Source organism: Felis catus, chromosome F2 (genome assembly GCF_018350175.1).
Source record: "Felis catus isolate Fca126 chromosome F2, F.catus_Fca126_mat1.0, whole genome shotgun sequence".
NCBI classification, from domain to species: domain Eukaryota; kingdom Metazoa; phylum Chordata; class Mammalia; order Carnivora; family Felidae; genus Felis; species Felis catus.
In genome coordinates, this window is record NC_058385.1 from 11,747,013 (window position 1) to 11,764,523 (window position 17,511).

General features: G+C 42.7%; 1 long non-coding RNA gene across 8 annotated transcripts in view; it reads left to right on the forward strand.

Annotated features, from left to right (window-relative positions):
* LOC109495994 overlaps positions 1–17,511 on the forward strand; it is a 116,746-nt gene that overhangs the window by 43,878 nt on the left and 55,357 nt on the right. For 7 of the 8 annotated variants that reach the window (XR_006592264.1, XR_006592263.1, XR_006592262.1 and 4 more), the window contains exons 2-3: positions 8,614–8,752; positions 13,832–14,030. This is a non-coding gene — a long non-coding RNA (uncharacterized LOC109495994). The remainder of the gene's footprint in view (positions 1–8,613; positions 8,753–13,831; positions 14,031–17,511) is intronic. The other variant, XR_006592268.1, reaches the window with a different exon arrangement.

Sequence of the window (17,511 nt, forward strand, 5' to 3'; positions counted from 1 at the left end):
CAAGTGTTCAAAAGTCAGTACCCCATTTCAGCAGCTGTTTCAGGCAAGTTCAAATGTACATCCGAAGTCAGAACGGTCTGGAACTTGCTAGGGGGAAATATGGCAGCTACCAAGCAAACAGAGCTCCCACATACACACATTTAATCTGGTTCTAGCCTGCCCTTACCTTTCTGCCATCAATACTTGGAAGATTTAACAGGTAGCGACTTTTCTTGTAAAACACTGTCCTTGAAGTATATTTCTCTAAGCCTTACCCTGCCTGTCCACCATACCACTAATATATTTGCTGGCATGCAGGAAATTCAGTTAAAGAGTAGAAGATGTTTGAATCTAATCAATATTTACACTGCAGCTGAGTGTGAGCCTTTCAAAGGCCTCAAAAATGTGCATATTGTTGATCTACCAATTTCATTTCTAATAATTTTTCCAAAGAAAATAACTAGAGGTTTGCGCAAGGATTTAGCTACAAGGATTCTTATTGTAGAGTTGTTTTATAATATAAAAATAAGTAAAAACCCTGAATAGACAGCTATGTGAAATCTTTAATTTGTGGTGAACCCATATACTGGACTATTTTTGCTATCATTTACTAGTATTAAGTCTATCTGACTGGATGGGAAAATATTTGTAGTATAACATTACATGAAAAAGCTTAGAAGGCAGCATTTTCAACTCTAAGGGGGAAAAAATTGAAAGGACACACACCCAGACACTAAGTGCGGTTATATGTGAAGAACGGACAAGCAATGCCTTCTATAGTCTTCTCTTTGCTTTCTTCTATTTTCCGAATAATCTACAATAAATATCTATTAGTTTTGTATTCACAAAAAAGAAATTTCCTAAACAGTAAAGTAAATTCAGAAGTGTAGATGTTAGGGGCACCTGGGTGGCCCAGGTCATGGCTAAGGTCATGATCTCACAGTTCAAGAGTCTGAGCCTCAAATGAGACTCTCTGCTCTCAGTGCTGAAGCCCACTTCGGATCCTCTGTCCCCCCCCCACCCCACCCCTTCCCCACTCGTGCGCTCGTGCTCGCTCACTCTCTCTCTCTTTCTCAAAAATAAATAAACATTAAAACAAGAGAAGTGTAGTGTCAGTGGTTGGAAGCTCCGAGCTCGGGGACAGCAAAGGCTTGCCACTATGTGTGTCACCTTTGTGATGTGTTAGGTGGGAATGTGTGCTGTTGCTATGTCTGTGTTAACAAATTACAATGCTTCGATTCCCTTAAGCGGGAACTTTGGATGAGTATTTCGACTAGTGGGTAGGAGCAAAGACCTAGGGAATAAAATGTTAGCTAAGGAGTAAAATGTAGGCAATAACACTAAGCTTCCTGCAGGTGCTGTGCTCAGAATTGCTGGGAATAAGAACAAAGGTTGACCATTCCTTTGACCCTATACGTGGGCTGACTTTTCCTCTGCCCCTAGCATCCTGTTGCCCATGTGTCCAGGTGCTACAGGCACTCATGCCCTGTGGGCTCAGCAGAGCGGGTGACGTGGCAGCTGAGAAGTCTGGAACACCCAGCACTAGTCTGTTGACAAGCACAGCCCCGATGGCTATGTACCAGTGCAGATAGGAATTGAAGCAATTCAGACTCACAGTGGAAGAAATGTTCCTCAGGATGCAAATGGCTGAAATAAAAAACATCAACCACAGGAGACTATGGGAAGGAGCCAAAGCACAGTTTTAAACTAGGTTTTGGTGGCAGCAAAGCACTGAAGTCATTAAACTCCACCGAGTTGAATCGTAGCCATGCCATTTACCTACAGAAAGCCCTTAGGCATGTGACCCTGGGCCTCAGCTTCCTCATATGCAACATAGAGACACCAAGTGACTCTCCTATTCACAGTAGTTATATTCTAGAAAGTTGCTAGAGATACGGAATTAGTGAACACTGAATCACTGAACCATTGTTCCCACAGGAAATATAGGGTTAGGTTCCTACGAGATTCTGGTTACAATATTGTTGCCGACTTGTCAATACATAGGCTTGTTTTACGTGTGTTCGTGTAAAGATGCCTTGCTTAATATTGACTCATTGACATTGAACTCACTGTCAACAGCCTGTAACCCATGATAAGCAAAGCCTATCTAACACTTTTTTCCCACAAGGCACATCGTGGCCTTCTTGCTCTTAGGAACACTGGACGGCACGTCAGCCCTTTGCTTTAAACAATGTTTTAACAATGAAATGTCCAACATAAAACGCAAAAATGCGCACACACACACACACACACACACACACACAAGCAGTGCTACATAGACAGCAAAAAGGACACTTGTTTACAGTCTGAGAGCTGGAACAAGAAGGTAAAACCTCGTCTTGTCCAACCTCACCTGGGAACGTGTGCATTGAGCAACCCAGATTTTTTCCTGCTCTGCACGTGTGCACATCCACGAGTAATTGCAAAGGTGCCACAAGTATTGATTTGGGATTACAAATAAATTTTCACAAGCAGCTGAATTTCCAAATACACAAGCCCCACACGCTGAAGAACGATGTTAATAATAGCATCATCTTCAGCAAGTTATGTAGAGATAAATGAAACATTTTATGTTTCATTTGGGACTTAACACAGAATTTGGTACACATATACCATATATGTGCGGGAAAAAATGACTGCTGTTTTGTAAAATATTTTAAGCCCCTGTTCAGTTGTTCAGGATATAACTATCCATATTCCCATACACCGTAACTGAATACTCTAGAAAGAGGATTACAAAACAGCCTGATGTTAAAATTACCTAATAAACTGGTACAATTTTTGCCATGACTTTTTTCAAATTATCTTTAAAAAATCCACTTAAAATAATACCATCTATATTTTCTGTAACAGGTTTGTTGAGTTGTCATTAAGACCTCTGGGAGACCTGGAAGTGGGGAACCATGGGAACAGATCAATTGTTTCGCAAGAAAAACTGCCCTGACAGAATTAAGCCTTACTCAGAAGTAAATAGGGATATTTCCTCAATAAAACATTAATAGGACTCTAGAAAGGATGTTCCAGTGTAGTCCTTTTTAAACTTTAAGAACTGGGGCACCTGGGTGGCTCAGTTGGTTAAGCATCAACTATCGATTTCAACTCAGGTCATGATGTCACAGTCGTGAGGTCGAGCCCCACATCAGGCTCTGCTCTGGGCATGGAGCCTGCTTGAAATTCTCTCTTTCCTTCTCTCTCTCTCCCTCTGTCCCTCCCCCCTCTCTTTAAAAAAAAAATAGTAAACTTTAAGAACCACCTTGTTTGGCATTTATTTCTACTTAGGTGTAATAGTAAACACAAGGGATCCTCTTTATTTGGCATAGAATTTCCTTGCCAGAAAGTTAATATTTGATGGTTATGTAAGGAGCTATAAACACAATCTCCTGAGAGATCTCCTAAGAAATTTACCCGCCTAGCCAAATGGATTGAGAAGATTTCGAATCTAACCTCCCTTCCAAATGTAGCCGGATGGGCATTTTGTTCTAATTCATTCCTCCCAAGCCTACCACACTGGAACCCTTCTTCTCTTCTGGGGTGTAGAGTTCAAAACTCTGTGCCAAGCTTTCCCTTGCAGTTGTTGTTGTCTAAAACACTTGTGCAGTGCTATCCATAGTATCTGTAACATCTCCCTCGGTTGTCTCCACTTCCAGACCCACTCATCCTGCATTCCTGGCTCCATTCATAGGATCACCATTCCTGCAGTTGCCCAGGCTTGGATTCGGCATTTTCATCTTCCACTTCTTTGCCACAAGCCAGCGGCATCCTGTGACTTCATCCTGAAGGGACCACATTTGCATGTTGGTCGCATCTGCCCCCATCTGTCCATCCCTCATTGCCTTTCCCCTAGTCGAGTCCCTCAATCTCATTGCCTGAGCTAAGGCAATAGCTTTGTAACCCCCTCTCCCCAAAACCATTCTACCCATGGCTACCGAATTCACGTTCATAAAGCACTGTTTTATTGTCACACCCTGGAGAGAATGCTTCATTGGTTCCCCAGCGTCCACAAAATAAAATGCTGACTCTCCTTTGCTTGTCAGGGAGAAGCTTCGGGGACCTATCCGTGATCGTCCCCTGTAGCCACATCTCCCGCAGTTGCCTTTCAGGAAGTCTGGGCCAGACCAGAACCTCCTCTCGCAGTAGTCTGTCCTTGCATCCAGAAATCCCGCTTCCGGTCCTCGCCTGCTACATTGCTTCTACTCACAGCTGCCTTGCCTAACTCTTGGGTACTCTCCACCGCTAAAAGTTATTTCAGGCCCACCTCAAATGCCACCTCTTGCCTGACACCTTGCTTAATTCAGGCCACCACAGTCGCCTCCCTCCTGAGATCACAGCGCAGACTCTGAACCACACTACAGCCTGGGGAAAGGGTTCACGGTTAAGTATTGGATGCAGTAAAATGATCAGCTGCCTTCCTGGAGGGAACCAATGACGCGGCCGTAAGGTGAGGGCCTGAAATTGCGTCAAGGCAGGGTAGGCCTGTGCAGACCCAAGAACTGAAACCCCCAGCTGCTGCCTGCCAGGCGACACAGTTTAAAGAAAAGGACAAGACGGGCGCTTGGGTGGCTCAGTCGGTTGAGCACCAAACTGCAGCTCAGTTCACGATCTCGCAGTTCATGAGTTCAAGTCCCGTATCGGGCTCTGCACTGTCAGATCCTTTGTCTCCCTTTCTCTCTCCACCCCTCCCCTGTCTCTCAAAAATAAATAGGCACCGTGTGTGTGTGTGTGTGTGTGTGTGTGTGTGTGTGTGTGTGTGTTGTGTGTGTGTATGGAAAAGGGCAAGATAGGGAAAGAATTGAATAAATAGAAAGGAACATATTTGAGAGGTTGCTGGGGACAGAATGTTTGTGTCCCCCTAAATTCATGTGTTACAATCCTGATCCCCAAAGGTGATAGATTAGTAGGTGGAGCCTCTCAGGGGTGCTTGGAAGGGTAGAGCCCTGAGAAAGGGATTAGTGCCATGTGAAAGACGCTCCAGAGAGACCATGTGAGGTCACAACAAGAGGGCGCCAGGTATGAACCAGAAAGAGACCCTTCACCGGCCCCTGCTGGTGCTCTCGGATTTCCTGCCTCCAGAGAAATAGATGTTGGTTGTTTATAAGCCACCTAGTCTGTGCTCTTTTATTATAGCAGCCCATGGACCGAGACAGAGATGTTTTTCCATTTTTAGCGAACAGCTTCGGGAAAGACTCACACTCAGAAATAGAACAAATTATATAAGAGAAATATTTTACATGTACCAATTACTAGGTTGCAGCAATTAATTCTTCACGTTGTTTGAAAATATCTCATAGAGACAGAAACAGACATAGATAGAGATACAAAGACCACAATGGCAATGGTCATCGTTTTGGGGTAGTGAAATCACTGTATTTGTCTGACTGTAGTTTTTCACTTCTTTATAACAAATACTGTTAGCGTCTAGGACAGTGGTTCCCAATCTTGGCTGCACCCCTTAATCACCACAGAAGCTTTTCTTTAAATGTCTAAGCCCCACCCCCAGGGATTCTGATTAGTCTGAGATAGGACCCAGATGCTAGTGTCTTTTAAATGTCCTCTAATGAGCAGACTGGTTGAAGACGCTGCTCTAGGAGTCCTTTCCTCCCCATCCCACCCCCTCGCTCTGTCCTGAGAAGGAAGTTCGCTCAGACTTTAGAGATGAAGACACGGGGCGTTAAATGAGCAAATGTGCTCTCTACTGTCCACTGGCTGGTGCAGTGGTTTCTTGTTCCATTGCGACGCAAGTTCCCAGACCTACCTGTGTGCAGGGGGCCAGCCCAACAGCACACAGTGTGCCTTGTTCCAGGCCCGGCATGGTCACCAGCCTCAGGGAAGCCTGCCCTCCCAGGAGTCCATCCCAGTCCCTGCTGCTCTGCAGGGGTGTCTGGAGCTAAAGCCCAACTCAGGAGAATGTACTTCTTTCCAACTTCATGTGTCTGTTATTCCCTGGGGTTACATCTTCGGGAGAAAATGAGAGAGCTGCGTCAACAAAGGATTCAAAACTTGGTGTTCCTTGATCAAATACAGGTCTCCCTGCTTTCCAAAAGTTTGCCTTGTGCCACTCGGCTTTTATGGAAAACCGATCTTACAACATGTTTTCGCTCACCCAAAGAAATTTGAGGATTTTCACATTTACAAACTGGTAACTGCTTCTTCATGACGTTTCGCTTTATGACAGGTTTCAGAGGAAGCTCTACTCATGGGTAGCGGGGGAAACCTGTCCCATCCAGTATCAATGAGCCCTTGACTTTTCACACACACGTTTTGCTTACATAATAAAAAATAATTTTTATGTACGAAAAATTACTGCTTGTTTGGGGAGTGGTTAATACTGCTTATTTCAATTACCAGCAAATACTCCAGGGGAAGTCAGCCATTCCCTGGCTCTGGATGGCCCTGTAGTTATATTTCACTGGGCAGTTTTTCTATCAGGTAGATTTAATAGAGATAGTACCTGAAAGAAAATGGTGGAGAGAAGAAAGAGAAGTTTCAGTGGTGGAATCTGTGCTAATGACCCAACAAACATGAAAGCTGGATGGAATACAATGAGGGTAGGAAACTGTGCTTCCATCAAGAGGGGCCTCCCTTACAGTATTTATCGCAAAGAAGAAAACTCCAGGCCCTTTGCTGGCAGATAACTCTACGGGGTGCAGACCCTGCTACCTAAACACTAAGCTGAAAATTACCTAGTTCTTTTTCAATACTAAGGGCCCAGTATACTCTACTAAAATCTGAAGGGTTATGTGACCTTTCTGTTTGCCTAGAATTTTGAGTCGCCAAAAATTGCTTAAAATAAGTGGGCCATCAGCCTGAATTTGAGAATTTTCCCACGTTCCAAATGTCCAATGAGTATATTTGACCTGTGTATATGACACGTATGTCACTTCTTTCCACCACTTACATTCTTCGGGTTGACCCATTTTCCTTTGTATAATTTGTCACAAACCCTTTAGATTTTTTTTTTGTTAGTAGGAATAATGAAAATAATTTTACCATTTATTAGCCATTTGTATACTTCAGGCACTATCGTAAGTACTTTCCAGATACTATTTCATCTGCTCTAACAAGAGCTTTGTGAAGTAGGTGTTATAATCTCCTTTTTGAAGATGAAAGAGAGGTTAAATAACTTGTCTACGGTCAAGTCAGTTGGTAACATAACCAGACCTGGGTATCTCGAGTAAATAAATATTGATCTTATAAATTGCAGTAGCCAAAGCATTTGGATTGAACTAATGAATACAATCTTCTCTAACATTATGAAATCATAATCTATAGAGAACCTGGAAAGAAACCCAAAGATTTACCAATAAATCAGAAATTCAGAGAATATGAGCAAAATCAGCTTACTTGTTTTTGAAAAGAAAATTGAGAACCCAAGAGAAAAAATAACTTTCCCTAATATCACACACAAAATTACGTATGTTAGGAACAGGCAAATTTAAATTTCCCCAACGACCCTCTGAGATAAATATTAATATCCCCATTTTAAGGTTCCAGGGAGGTTGAATAAACTTGCCCAAAGTCACAGAGCTATTAACTATGGGAGTTTGAATTCAAATCCAGAACTATGGAACTCTCATATTTGAGTCATTAACTTCTCTAATGTCTCCCAAATAGTTAATGACAGAGCATGGATTAGAGGCAGGGGAAAGATTGTTTTACTACAAAATCAGGGTCTTGTTTATGGAACAGATGAAACATTTAGGGAATAGCGTTCCTATTCTCTGCTCCCAGGCCACACAGAGTAGCTTGGTAGGGTCCTGCTCTGAGGTTCACCAAAGTCACCCGCCCTACAGGATACCCCCGAGATCAGATGAATTAAATGGGGAGGGTGGAGGGCAAGAAACTCATTGCTCGATAGATTTCATCATTTGCTTCCTAAAACTAAGATCCAAAGTTTAATATAGTGAACACATTAGAAAGAGGAGGCAGAAACTTCAGGCCTTCCAGTCACTGCAGCCTCTCAAGTTCCACCTGCATCTGGAGGGAAGGAGTCAGAGAGGCTGAAAGGGGTGTTGTTGTAGTTTGATCTTGGTATTTTATTTTTGTTTGGTTGTTATTATTTTTCAAACCCCGTATGTGATTTTTGAAAAAAAGTAATGATTAGCTATAGAAGAAATATAAGACATTGTGTTCTTCATCAGTTTCTATTTTGAAAATATAACTTCCATCCCAAATGAGGTTTTGGTACAGTTCTGTGAAGAGTAGTATGAATGCACCCTGAGAAGACAGCGTTAGAGGAAGCAGACTTTGTTGTCAACTCCTGAGTGTCTGAATTCCAACAGGGAACACTTGGATGTGATCCAAAACAAGTTCGTGATGTTGAGAGAAAATAGTTCTGCAATAATGCAGGGGAGCCCTAAAATCCTCTTTTCAAAGAGTGTATCCCCCCTTTTGATACAAGGTTAAATGAGGGGTTGATGAAATTCCGTGACTTAGGACACTGAAAAAGACAAAATTCAGACTTGACAGTTCTTGCCATTTCCTTCTTTACTAAATTCACTGCTCTTTTGTGTGCAATAATTTTGTTTTAATTTTAGAATTAAAAAAATCTTCATTGTCCATAGTAAAAATAAAGACTTTAGACCGATCTCTGTCTTCTGTGCTTGGTTGGTGATTTTTGTATGTATTTATTTTCAGCACTGCTCTGAGTTTAGGCATTCCATCCAACATCACTAGATTGCAGATTCTCTCAGATGGAAGAGTAGAAAAGTAACGAAAGTTGCCCCTGACTCAAAATCTTCCTTGAAAAATGATGGCAAGAAAACTGACTCATTTGGTAAGTAGAAATGAGAGATTATTATTTCCATTACCTGCAAGATATGATGTGTCTTCCAAAAATGAGAGCATGGCTAATTTAACTAGAAAATGTTGCAGGCAGCCTATATCAATTCTCCATTACCCCAATTCAAGGCCGAGTCAATATGTCTTTACTTCAAAAACAAGTACAGAAAGGGGGGAGAAGGCACTATTTATTTGGGTGTGTGGACAAAAGGACAAAGAGAAATTGCCCCTCCCCTAATCTCCTAATACTGGCCCTTAAATGAAAGAGTTTCGTGACCTGAAAGTTACTCGTCAGGACGGATGTAACTGAAAACGCATGGGAAGTTACAGTCGTTCATTCTCTCCTCTTGAGCTAGTACCTGACCAGGGAGACATATTAAGTCACTTGGCTTGTTCTTCGTGGAGAAGTTTTAGTGTCTAATTGGATCACAAACAGAATGTGAGCAAGTCCGTTATGCAAGAAAGAAGCCCCACCTTCTGGCCACCCGTGTAAGTCTTACAGTGCACCTCCCCACCATATCCCCTGCCACACTCCCAACCCCTGTGCATCGGGGCAAAAGTAGCTCTCCATTGGTCTTTATTTCCTAAAGCAGGAAGCTTTCCTGTGTACTTGGGAAGAAAATATTTGGCAATAATGGAAATCAAAATATTTCTCTAGACAGTTCAGCATTATCTGTAAACCCTCATGCCCTTTCAAACCAAAGCATACTTGTTTAGTAACAACGAGTTATTCCCTTTTCTCTGCTTCCCTTTTTCATTGGTGGGGAGAAAACATAACAGTATTCTATCCTGGAAAAGCTCCATATGCAGTCTGACAATTGCTTTATCTTTTCCTTCTCAGCTCGTAAGCTTCGATCATTATTAACAGAATTTTTCTGTTTGTCGATACCATTTGCAAATATGTCATGATTCCTTTCAGTGACATTATTAATCAATTTCTAATTCAAGCTATAGCTTCATTGTGTCCAATGTATTTTGCGTTTGTGATATAACACTGTGTAAAGTGTCTCTTAAGTCTACTAGGTTCCATTTGTCTCTGAGACCACGTTTTGACCATCGTATTTATTTCTTATTGACATTACCTCACTAATGTAAGCAATGAGGTATAATAACCAGCATGCTTTCCATTGGACCCCATGTAGGTTCTCAGCACTAAAATAAGAAAGCTAAACTGGCATAAAGCTATGTAAGAGATTCTCCTTTAATTTACATCTGAGTTTTGTGACCAAGGTACATAAATAAAGCATGCTACATTGAGAACGACCACTACCCACAATAGTTGGTAATTAAGAGTAAGGGAGAGGCGAAGTGGGGTGAATTTCAGAATAAAATGTGTTCAAGGAGCGTGGCGATGGGTGGGGAATACGTACGTGGGAGATGTCATTGATCACTAATATGCTGCCCAGTGGGGACAAATCAAGGACACGATACTTTCCAAGTCCCACTAGTGTGTTAGAGACCTCTCAGTTTAATTGAGTATGAATATGCCTTTTCGTGCCCTCGATTTCCGTCTTATTTTTTTTTTAAGTAGGCTCCACGCTCAGTGTGGAGCCCAACCCCAGTCTTGAACTCACAGCCCTGAGATGTAGACCTTGAGCTGAGATCAAGAGCTGGATGCTTAACTGACAGCCACCCAGGCGCCCCTGTGCCCTTGATTTCTTAACGAAAATTGAATGCCACATTCTTCTAATTGTTGCTTCTTGGGAATGTTACTGCTAACTACTTTTTCCACCCAAGAACTGATAGTTAAAACAATACGTGTTGCGAGAACTGTCAGAAATCCAGACCAGCATTGTTCCCGGTCACTCTTCATTTCCTCCCTCCTCTTATCTCTTCTCTGACATTCACCTTTCACTGCCATGTTGGAGTCAATCATGAAGAGACCGTATTTTATGCTTTATTGTGATGTGTTAGGCCTATTTCTGAAAATGAAAGAACTCCGTGAAAGAGAAAAACTCACAACCCAAACAAGACAGATATCCAAAATAAGTAAGATAAGTAAGTGACAAAAAACAGTGGCCCGGTTTTAGGCATTTTCTTTTGCGCTCTTGTCCTGAGAGGAAAACTTAATTCACTTTTATGTGTCTCATTTGTCCGTTTGTAAAAATCTTGTAGTATTTGTGTGTGTTTCTGTTTTATAAAAGTCATAATAAGCAGAATTATGTAACAAGTATTTGCTATTTGTAGTGCAAACAGTTGCGCTTGAACCTCAGAAACATCTGGTAAGGCAGGAGTACCTATTCTCCCATTAAAGAAATGAGATCATGATTCTGCCAGGGTCACTTCTGATTATACATCCTGGGTTCTCTTTCTACACTATTCTGCTTCTAAGGAGTGGTTATTAATAACCAAATTGGGTTTTTTTTAATGTTTGTTTCCTTATTTTTGAGAATGAGCGAGCCCATCACAGGATGGGCAGGGACAAAGAGAGAGAGAGAGAGAGAGAGAGAGAGAGATTCCCAAGCAGGCTCTGTGCTGTCAGTGCAGAGCCCAATGCAGGGCTCGATCCCACAAACTGTGGGATCATGACCTGAGCCGAGATCAAGAGTCGGCCGCTTAACCTACTGAGCCACCCAGGCACCCTCATCACCAAGTTTCTTGATGCTACTGAGGGACCAGGGACTACTTTCTAGCCCAGTAGACTATGGGAAAATTCATGGCATCTGAATCTTGGCATCTGAGGTAAAGAGAAGGGGTTAGTAGATGTCTTAGCTCTGGCTGCTATAGTAAGACATAGCGTGCTAATACCATAGACTTGAGGTGGGGCGGCGCTTAAACAACAGAAATTTGTTTTCCCACAGTTCTGGAGACTAGAAAGCCCAAGATAAAGGTCCCTCAGGGTTCACTTCCTAGTGAGAGCTCTCTTTCCAACTTGCAGATGGCTGCCTTCTCCCTGTGTCCTCACACAGTGGAGAGACAGGGAGGTGAACAAAGGGAGGGAGGGAGAGATAAAGGGAGAGAGAGCGAGCCCTGCCCCCTCTTCCTCTTCTTCTGAAACACTAATCTCAACATGTGGGTCCCCCACCTCATGACCTCATTTAAACCTAACTATGCCTCAAAGGCCCCACCTCCAAATACTATCATACTTGGGGCTAGCGCTTCAATGTTTGTATTTTGGAGAGACGCCAACGTTCAGTCCGTAACATAGATTTCAGGCAAATGTGTCTGCATGCTGAATTTACAGAACTCAGTGACTATCAGAAGTATAGAATTATAAGGTGAACTCACATCACCTGGCAAATTTTTCTCTTTACAGAAGCCAAACGGGAGAAAATTAAGCGACCTGCCCAACCACGGTCAATTTATCATTTGCATTTGGTTCTCTCCCATTTTCCTGCTACAACTCACAGCTGTCTCATACCTGCATCCTTCCTCCCTCCCTATTAAATCCCTCAGTTTCCAGCAACCTGACTTCCGCCTTCACTGGATTGCCGGCTGAGCCAAACCCCTTCTTCAGAAAAGAACCAGTGAGACACTGATTTCCCCAGAATCCGTTCCCTGAACCCCCAGACTAGTAGAACCAAGACTGCATTCGCAGTCTGGCCACTCCTGGAGGGAAGATGACCTCAAAGTCCCTAAGGCAGATACTGGAAATTCCATCCCCACCCCCACCCCGGGGATCCCTGAGAAGTCCAGGAGCACTTAAGTTCTAGTCAGCTCCAGAATCGAGTTCTTGGAGCCACTGTGTTAGCTCAGCTTAGAGAATGTCTTGCTGAGCTGTATTGCTCAGAACTGTGTTAGCTCACGTGGCATTGAGATTTCTTCCTCCGTATCCATTAAACGCCATCTCACTCGACATTCGTGTGAGTGGGAGTTTGGGAAGACAGACGGATTCTTTTTTTCGGTACCTTTGACGACAGCTTAATACCAGCTGTTGGAGGACCACCTGTGGAGGCTACAGCCACTGCTGGATGGCAGCACCTCATGGTAATCAGGCCTTCTGTCTTCGTCCTTTGCTCCCTTCTCCCAGCCACCAGCTCGGCTACCAACAGTACCTAGTCGCTTCCTGCACTGGAAAGTTCGACTGTCTTTTCTGTTTGCTTGGCTTCTGCTAAGTCATTTCCTCTTCCCACACCATCACTCACCTTCCACGTAAAGGCCGTTCTCTCCCTAAGAGCAACTCTGGTGCCTGCGGTAAAGAAATAAATGCCCTACCCCGTTTCGCCAGGTGAAATCATGGGCTTAACAACAACTAGACCCTCTGAGCCCAGTCACAGCATTTCTGGCATCTCTGCTTTGTTTAACGAGGTGTTCACTTTTTCACACATCTAAAAGCCATCCCAAACAGAGTGTTAATAGTCCTCTGGGGCCCTCACCAGGGTGCTGTTGACTGTGTTACCAAACAGCATCCCGATGTTGACAGCCTCTCCCTTACCTAGATTTATCTTCTGATGCTTTGATTCAACACCCCCGGGATCCACTCCCAGGCAGACACTTCTGGATCCTGCTGGTACATGTTAGCACACACGGTTGCTCTTTCGGCAAAGAACCCCTTTCCTCCTCCACCAGGTCCTGCACATTCACAGTCAGGATACACTGAGACTTGACGCTAGATATTGACGGGTGTCCAAGAGGGGAGCTGGGAGCAGATCTTCTGTTTTTAAAGTGCTTGCCCCGTTTGAGGCTTTTGCAATCTTCAAATAAAGAGGAGCCAGGCGGGGGTCCATCTCACAACAAGAGGTCATGGGCAAGAAAGTTCAGGAAACTCTAGCCGGACTCCCCATCTCAAGTTTCAGATCCCCATCCCTTCCCTATCAGCACCTTGACCGTGGTGTAGGCAACCAAGGTCAGCTGAGAATTAAGCGTTCCCCGATGGTTGTCATTCACAATTCAGTCCTGTGCCTGACCTGGAGCTTTCTTTGCCCTATGGCTGAAGATAGTGGAGGCTAGGGCTTGGGCGTGGTGGTAGGGATCTCTAAATGTGCACAAAATCTCTCTGATTCTCACACTCCCCTTTAAAAATTGCAGTTCGCCCGAGCCTGCCATTTTCTTTCTTTGTGCATCATTGGTGTCCACACAGCAACAGCTGTGGCTATGCAACTCCGCCATCTTTGTATGTTTTATTTCCCCCCAGACCTTTCGAACGCCAGACATACTCCACCGCGGTGCATCCCTTCGGCTCAGGTGCCACTGCAGTGGACACGTGCCTTAGCAGTGACACCATGATGGGGAGTGCCGGTGCCTCCGCTACCAGCAAGGATGGGTCCTCGGTGCCAGCCAAGATCTGATCCAACTCTAGTGTCCCACTCTAACACTGTTGGCTGTTGCCTCAGGTAAAACCCAAACTTAGCCTGAACCCTGTGGGGATGGGTGCCTAGAACAACAGATCGCCCCGTAGAGTTGTCCCATCTTTGAGGCAGGGGGGTCAGGGTTTGTACCCCGCTGTCCGTCACACCCCAATTCCAGCAATATCGAATCTAGAACAGTGTGAATCGTCTGTGCCTTGAAGATGTCGCTTCTTCCTGGGTCTTTGATCTTGGGCAAATCACTTACCTCTTCTAAACCTCAGATAGCTTCTCTGAAAATGGGGAGATGAATTTCTATTTCAGAAGATTATTGGGAGAACTAAAGGAAACAAATAGATGTGAAGTCTTTGTGTGACACGCTTAGACCAGTGCCGTAAGGAGCACTGTAAATGTCCGTTCCCAATCCTCTCCCGCAGTCCCAACATTTAACTACCCTTTGATTTGCAGCAGGTTCACCTTGCTGAACATGGATGAACTATGTCAATTCTCCCTTCCCGCAAATCTCACAAGACTGCTGTAGCATCAGAAACATACTCACACAAGAGTATTCTTTTTAATGGTGGCAGAAGGCACACAACATAGAATTTAGCATTTTATTTTCGAGAGTTGAGTCTTGTTAAGGGTATTCACATTGTTGGGCAACCAATCTCTAGGACTTTTTCATCTCATAAACCTGAAACTCTATTAAAAACCACCTTTCCATTCCCAGTCTCCCCAGCCCCTAGCAACCAACTTTCTTCTATCTCTGTGAATCTGACTGCTTTGGATACCTCATGTAAGTGGAATCATACAGTATCTGCCTTCTTGTAACTGGCTTATTTCATTGGGCATAATGTCCTTAAGGTTCATCCATGTTGTGGCATGTGTCGGAATTTCCTTCCCTTTTAAGGCTGAATGATAAATATTCTAGCCTTTGTATACACCACATTTTGTGTTTCCATTTACCCACCAGTGTACCTACACTTGGATTGCTACCACTTTTTGGCTACTGTGAATAGTGATACTGTAAACATGGCTGTACAAATATCTCTTCAAGTACACGCATTCGGTGCAATTGCTGGATTGTCCGGTAGTTTTATTTTTAATCTTTTGAGGAACTTCCATACTATTTTCCGTAGTGGCCGCACCATTTTGCATTCTCATCAGCGGGACACAGGGCTTCCAATCTCTCCATCTCCATATTCTTGTAAACACTCGCTGTGAGATCGTGGTTTCGTTTTTGTTTTTGTATTAGCCATCCTGGTGTGTGTGGAAAATACTTTTAAACCTAGTTAATATCATTAACATTTAATACTTTGTTAGTCTCTGTAATGTTTAATTTTATGTGTCAATTTGACTGGCCTAAGGGATGCCCAGAGAGCGATAACACATTATTTTTGCGTGTGTCCGTGAAGGGCATGGTCACAAGAGATGAGCATTTGATTTGGTAGACAGAATAAAGAAGATCAACCTCACCGATGCAGGTAGGCATAATCCAATCTGTTGGGGGCCTGAATAGAACAAAAAGTCAGAGGAAGGGCAGATTTGCTCTCTGCTGAGCTGATACATCCATCGTCTCCTGCCCTCAGACATAAGCAGTCCTGGTACCTGGGCCTTTGCACTTGGACTAGGACTTACACCATTGGCTTTCCTAGTCTACCGCTTGCAGAGGGCAGATTGGAATGTCCCACACCTCCATAATCACATCAATCAATTCCTATAATAAATATAACATAACATAAATGTGCATATGTCTGCATTTCATGTACATGTAAAGATATCTCCTGTTGATTCTGTTTCTCTAGAGAACCGTCACTAATACAGTCTCTATAACTTTTTGCTACCGACAGACAAATCTTCCCGGTTTCTAGGAGCTCAAAAATCATTAGCATGCTCATTTCAAATTCCAAGTTTTCCTTGAAAGTTAAGGTTTCCAAAGCTTGACTCTTCTATTATTCTGTTGATATAATGCTATATAATATGAATAAAAACAAGAAAGAGAACTGTAACGTATGATCCGGTATGCAATAATGAAAGTCCCTAAATCTCTGAGTGCAAACATAAATGATTCTTTATTATTTTTTATTTAAAATTTTTTTTACTGTTTATTTTTGAGAGAGAGACAGAGACAGAGTGTGAGCAGGGGAGGGGCAGAGAGAGAGGGAGACACAGAATCCGAAGCAGGCTCCAGGCTCCGAGCTGTCAGCACAGAGCCCAATGCGGGGCTCGAACCCACAAACTGTGAGATCATGACCTGAACCAAAGTCAGACACTTAACCAACTGAGCCACTCAGGTGCCCCAATGATTCTTTAATTCTTAATTTTAAATCAAGGCTTTTTTTTTTTTTTTTTGATTCAATGCACAGTCCGACTACAATTCATTAACTCTAGGATGGATCCTGTCTGAAGTCTCATGGGCACAATTTCTTACATGTTTTGTTAGCAATAAATGAACAGAATAATTTTAACTTATGTTCTCCATTCTGTATTTTAAATGGAACATTATAGCATAGAAAAATAAACCATTACATCATAATACCTACAGAAAAAAAAAAAGTAGTGTTTTGTTAAGTGTTGACAGATTTGTGCCTGGATACTCCGTCCTATATCTTAGAAGGTGTCTTTTCCTAAAGTTATAACCTTAAAAAAGATCACATTCCAAAATACGTAAAATGAGAGCCGCAGAAAGAGCGGAAAGAGAGGAGGGGACAAAAAGAATATTTGAAGCAGTAATGGTCAAAATTTCCCAGTTTGATGAAAAACATCAGTCTACACATCCAAGAAGCTCTAACTGCCAAGTAGGATGGAGAGAACAGGGGTAAGGAGGAATTAACTTTGTCAAGGATTTCATGTTTAACTTTGTAACTATGTGAATAAATTTTCAAATTTAAGATAATTTTTTCTAATCGATTCTTATTTGTAATTGAATTACTTGGTTATTTTTGTCTTTACTCTCTATCTCACTCCACGGGGTGACAGCATTGTAGGACAGGGAGAGTCGGTAGAAGCTTAGGTCATTCTGCTGTCTAAAACCTAATGCCATGGTGGGGAAGGGTATGGAAAGGAATATGAAAAACTGCCATTGTCAAAACCCATATGTTATTAAGAGCATAAAATCAAACTAAATAAAAGCCTTAATGTGCATGCAAATGGAATAAAAATCTGAGTGAAGTTCAGCCTAAGGTGGAACGCTTGAAATATTCTGTAAGTTCATGGACCATGTCTCATTTGCTTAGCAATGTTCCCATGAAGCTTATAGTCATGGCCCAGAAGTCTAATATTTTGTTAAAGTTTAGCAGATCCTTTATTAGGACAATTTTAGGGGTAATACATTTAAAACAACATGAAATTAGGAATTTTTGTATTGCAAAACTGTTTTGAAAAGTGTTTGTAAATCTTGTATCTTGTAAAACACAACCACAAAGCTAAAAGCCATAAACTGCCTTGGAAAGTTGTGATTGAAAATGAGATCATTCAAATCCAAAATCGATTTTCCTGAATTACAAAGAATATTTACAGAAGCTGGATG